The sequence below is a fragment of the Sinohyriopsis cumingii genome, unplaced genomic scaffold (genome assembly GCF_028554795.1).
Source record: "Sinohyriopsis cumingii isolate HCF-2022 unplaced genomic scaffold, ASM2855479v2 utg001511l, whole genome shotgun sequence".
NCBI classification, from domain to species: Eukaryota; Metazoa; Mollusca; class Bivalvia; order Unionida; family Unionidae; genus Sinohyriopsis; species Sinohyriopsis cumingii.
In genome coordinates this window covers 73,924-79,856 of record NW_028316008.1, presented here as the reverse complement: position 1 = coordinate 79,856, position 5,933 = coordinate 73,924, and the positions used below count along the sequence as shown (strand labels likewise).

At 35.0% G+C, this 5,933-nt stretch overlaps 1 non-coding gene and 1 pseudogene across 1 annotated transcript; both read left to right on the top strand.

Moving 5' to 3' along the window:
* The first annotated feature begins 4,038 nt into the window (after positions 1–4,038).
* On the top strand, positions 4,039–4,224 carry LOC149772380 (U2 spliceosomal RNA). The gene has a single exon (XR_016417725.1). It is a non-coding gene; the product is annotated as a U2 spliceosomal RNA (small nuclear RNA).
* Positions 4,225–5,524: 1,300 nt separating this feature from the next.
* LOC149772379 (U2 spliceosomal RNA) lies at positions 5,525–5,632 on the top strand (annotated as a pseudogene).
* Positions 5,633–5,933: the final 301 nt, after the last annotated feature.

Here is a 5,933-nt window from a genome sequence, read left to right as displayed (position 1 = left end):
CTTTCTATCGTATCTCTTTTGTTTTCTTTATTTATTGTTTACATGTATCACTTATTTGCTCATACACCGTCACTTTATATTGTATTATTCTATAAGTCAGTTCTGATTTTTGAATTTTCGCTCATCATTAGTTCAGGCCAGCTCACTTCGTGCATCGTGATAGTACGGAGGAATTGCGTCTTATTAATATGCATGCGCATGAATGACTTTCTAATTGTTTTGGACATACCTCACCTTAACTAGTAATCATGGATCAAATCAATATCCTTACACTAAATAGCAATGGCCTTAGAGCCAACACAAATCAAAAACTTTATGAGATCAAAAACTTGGTATCTTCTCATCGCGTAGATCTTTTATTTCTACAAGAAACCCATGTAGAAAATAAAGCCCTTGCTTTGAAAATTCAAGAAAATCTGCAATGTTTTAATGCAGTATGGAGTTTTGGCTCGAGTCGTTCTTGTGGTGTCGCAATTTTAAATTTTAATAATAATATTCAGTTTTCTAAATTTGATACTGATTTGGATGGAAGGTTAGTTTACGTAGATTTTACTTTGAACCATATACCATACCGTGCGTTTAACATTTATACCCCTACCCCTGATTCAGATAAATGTGAATTTTTCAACTCACTGTACCCATACTTAACGGGACAACACAATATTATTTTAGCCGGTGATTTTAATTGTGTGTTAAATCATAAATTAGATAGAATTGGTGATTTAAATAATTATAGTGATAATTCTATTCAAACTTTAAAGTCATTGATATCAAACTTCAATCTAATTGACTCTTTCCGTAAGTTAAATCCTACAATTAAACTATATACATGGTATAGGAATACACAAGATCCGACTTTACCTATACAAGCCAGTAGATTAGATAGATTTTATGTTTCAAAGAACATAGTGAATTTCCTAATTAACACTCAAATTGTTCACTTTACCCAATCAGATCACGAGGCAGTACTTTTATCTATAGTAGGTAACTCTTCATTATCATATGGTAAAGGTTACTGGAAATGTAACAACTCACAATTAAACCATACCATATTAAAAACTTTCATTACAGATCTTATTAATAGAGAATTAAAATACCACGAATTTTCATTAGAATTTTGGGATATTTTAAAAACAAAAATTAAAGATGAAATTATTAACTACTCTAAGCAACTATCCAAGCTTAAGTTTTCCGAGATGCGATCATTGAAAAAAGACTATCATCTGTTACGACAGAGATATGACACTACCAATACAGAGGAACTCTTCCTCCAGTTACAGGAATTACGTTTAACCATTAAAGAATTACAATATAACATGTACCAAGGTTCAGTAATTAGAAGTAAAGCTAGCACTTTAGACAACAACGAACGCCCTAGCCAATTCTTTTTTCAACTGGAAAATAAAAATGGTTCTAAGAAACTCATTAAAGAAATTGAGCATAATAACGTGACATACAACTCTAGTTCCGATATTTTACGCTGTTTTGAAACCTTCTATTCTGACTTATTTACTGCTGAAGAAATTGATGAGAATTTATTCGATGAATTTCTAACTGGTTTACCTCAATTGACCACAGACGATAACCACTTTCTTATTGGACCAATTACAAAAGAGGAAATTCGGAAATCCATCACTATGATGGATACCAACAAATCACCAGGACCTGATGGATTGACTAAAGAGTTTTATGCCACTTTTTTTGATGTTTTAGGTGATACACTAGTGCGATTATACAATTTGATATTTGAATCAAACACTTTGTCTGATTCGCAAAAGGTATCTTTTATTATGCTATTATGTAAGGACCCCCAAAATTCAAAAAACATGAAAAATTGGAGACCTATTTCTTTGTTAAATTTAGACTATAAAATCTTATCAAAGATTATTACCAATAGACTAGGTCATGTTATGTCCAAAATTATACACATGGATCAAACATGTGGAGTGAAAGGTCGTTCAATTGTTGATAATGGTCATTTAATTCGAAATATTAGTGACTATATTGAACAAAAAGATCTACCATGCGCATTTATAAGTCTAGACCAAGAAAAGGCATTTGATAGAGTTAATTATAAATTCATGAAGAAAACTCTAGAATCTTTCGGATTTCACCCTGATTTTATTAAATGGGTGTTTATTTTTTATCATGACATAAGTTCTTCAGTTTTAGTGAACAATTTTATTTCAAAACCTTTCTCCATTTTAAGAGGAGTCCGTCAGGGTTGCAGTCTTTCTCCCCTTCTATATGTAATAGTGTATGAACCTTTTGCTATAAAAATTCGTAATGATTCGGAAATTATTGGTATTCAAGCTCCAGGTGCAACGGAGTCCTGTAAAATCTCGCTTTTCGCTGATGATAGTACAGGTTTCTGTTGCACGGACAAATCAATTCAGCAATACCTGTTTTGGTCACACATGTATGAGCGTGCCTCTGGTGCGAAGATAAATTATAGTAAATCAAACGGTATGTTCATGGGAAAATGGCGTACCCGCAGTGATCACCCTTTTGGCATTTCGTGGATAGACAGACAAAAAATAGTAGGTTTCCTTTTTGGCCATAAATTGAACAATGATGATCACTGGCATACAATTTTGAATAAACTTACAAAAACACTATTACTATGGAAAAGCCGACGATTATCTCTTGTATCGAAGTCTAACATTATTAATATTTTGGCCTGTAGCCAACTTTGGTACACTGCAACCGTGATTGACATTCCTAAACATTATCTTACCTTAATTAATAGAAGTATATTCCAATTCTTGTGGAATTCCAAATTCGAGCCTCTTGCCAGGGCTGTTTGTGTCAACGCCTTTGAAGATGGTGGTCTAAATATTACACAGTTGGAATGTAAGCTGAGAGCCTTACGTATTCAACATATACAGAAACTACTTGATGACGAATATTCAGCCAAATGGAAACTTTTTGCAAGGTATTGGATTGGTTTGCAATTAAGAGCTTTCAACCCCAGGTTAGGCCTAAATGTATATACTCACACCTTATATACACCGCCATTTTATAAAAAGTGCATAACAAATTTTAAAACCTTTCATGAGAATAATCCCGCGATTATTTTTGGCCAAGTGCCCACTAAAATCATTTATCAACGCGAACTTCAAACTTGTCTTTTACAACCTAAAGTCCTAAAACTATATGATTTCTATTTTCCCAACATTTGGAAACATTTACATAATAAATTTTTAGATCCAATCACCAGAGATGTGTGTTTCAAAACCATTCATGACATCCTGCCCGTTAATTATAATATGTATTTGAAACGAATTTCTCAATCAAAATTATGCACTTTTTGCGGAGGTATCGAAACTGTAGATCATTTGTTTTTTGAATGTAAAATTGTTTATCCATTACAACGTTTAGTTGTGAAATGGTTGAAGCAACTAACCGGAAACTCTTTAAATACCTTTTACACCTTCCTTAAATTCGGTCTTTTTCCGAAGGAGGCTTCGTTCCCGGAACCTGAATTCGAGGACATGTGCCTCCTATTATGTGCTGAATACAAGTATGCCATATGGATAAAACGTATACGTGCGTACTATTATAAAGAAGCGGTAACTAGTAACACACTGTTATCCTTCTTTCTATCTCGACTCAAATGTAGAATCAGAGCTGACTTTTCCAGATTAAATATTGTTCATTTTATTGATAAATGGTGTTTGGCAGGATTATTTTGTTCCCTGTATAATTTTGAGTTGGTTATTGATATCAGTCTGTAATAAGAAAGATAATGTATATTTCATATGTACAATGAATATCATCACCGCATTAAAAAGTTTGTTGAATAGCACCTATAAGTTTACACATAATTGATGTTTTGTGTTTATATGAATTTCGTTTATATCTTGAGTTAATTTTTCATACGTTACAATGTTCTTTTCAGGATTGTTCCTGGTCGTTAAAATTTATGCACATTTATAATTATCAACACATGTTTTGTACATTGCATCAGTATGTTCACACATTTTGTTATACTGTTCGTGCTGGTTTGCAGCTTTTAACATGTATATATATACACAAATAAACTTTTATGAAAAAAAAAAAAAAAAGTATCTGTTCTTATCAGCTTAATATCTGATACGTTCCCCATTGGGGGACTTCGATATTAAACTGATTTTTGGAACTGGGTGAGATGTCAGGGGCTTGCTCCGCTCTCGCCACGGGTTGGCCCGGTATTGCAGTACCTCCGGGATTGGCCCACTCCCCATGGGGAGTAATGAAAACAACTAACAATAATAAATCCATCTACACCTAAGTTGCTATTTAAGATTCCAAACTTTCAGGCATTTACTTTTTGTAATTTGTAGGGGTTTATTATTATCATTATTAATCTTAATTTTAATAAAAATAATAATAATATTATTATTATTATTATTATCATTATTATTATTATTATTGTGAAGGGACTCAGGACCAATTGACACCAGCTGAAGGCTAGATGATATCTTAATGTCTTGTAACCTAAACTCGTATGCGGAGGCCAATTTCTCATGGTCTGATCTTTCTCCATTTCAGATTCCACTAATTTAGAACGGAGGACTGACAATTCACTTGTGACTATGCTACACTCGACGATTTCTAGTTCAACAAATGAACACCGTAAGTACACGGACGACACTGTCCCTTCCTAACTCCGGCAATTTCTTCCAATGCATCGCTAGCTAGCTCATTCAGCTGTGTTCCTTGCAATATTCACTTAAAAGGGGCGATGTTTTCATGTCATTTCCAATGGAATACAAGCGCTTTGATTCAGGTGGATTTTTCATCGACAGTGGCCTTGATAGGAGTCAGAGAGGATGCTTACGACTGGCTACCATGGCCCGCGCATGAGCAGATGGGTGAAAATTGGACTGTTTTTTTTTTTTTTTTTTTTTTTTTTTGGCCATTGGATTTAAATTTTTGAGGGCATTAGTTAATCAGTCGTTGGTCAAGTTAGGTGAGGTCTGCTATACAACAACAATCAGGTCGTGTTTAATCCGGACAAAATGTGCGAACCTGCAAACGCCGATTTGTTGAGTAAGGAAAATCGGGACTCCCAATTGCCTTGTATTGCGGCCTTTCTCTGATGTATTTTCTAATGTGCGTAGAAGGTCTACCTTACTTGATAGCACTGTCAAGTTACGTCTTTCTTCTTCTCTCTAACAACACCCGCTTGGGTCCATCGATCGTGAACTGTGATGACGTCATGACGCTAAACTACGTCTCAATGATTAAGCTGAACAGTTGGAAGAGGGCCAATTTCCGAAGCCGACGTTGCACTACAGTACTCACGTTTTACATTAGAGTAACATCAAAATGTCCTAGAAATGACATCCTCCGTAGGAGTACCATACCATGATGAGGGGAGCACTATTGGAACGATGATAGCAGTGTCATTGTTGAGAATATGGCCAGGACGATAGGAACTGGTGGGCCTAAATAATTATATCGGTTGGATGATCAGAAGATAATTTAGGACTTGTTCAAAAAATGTTATATATAAAACTTTGAAAATGATCGATACTTTATCGCTTCTCGGCCTTTTGGCTAAGATCAAAGTGTAGTATCTGTTCTTATCAGCGATCTACCACGACTGTGTGTTATTCTTTTGGATTTTAATTGTGCATTATCCTTTTGGATTTCGAAATGTATCGCCATTTGGAAGTAAACCTGGAAAAATACATCGAGCCAGACATCTTCTTTCGGACCGTTAGGGTCGACGGCCGACTTCAAAGAGAAGACGCCATGAGGAAGCTTGAAGCAGCTGGTATCAATCACAACGACATCAAAGGAATGTATAGAGAGGGGGAGAATGCTCCATGGTGCGTAGTTCTCACCAGCAAGGAAAAAGCTAGAAATTGTAAAGGCGACGGTATCCGGTATATCGCACGCCAAATTGTCGAGTTACGTATCCACTGGCTGCCATTATATATATC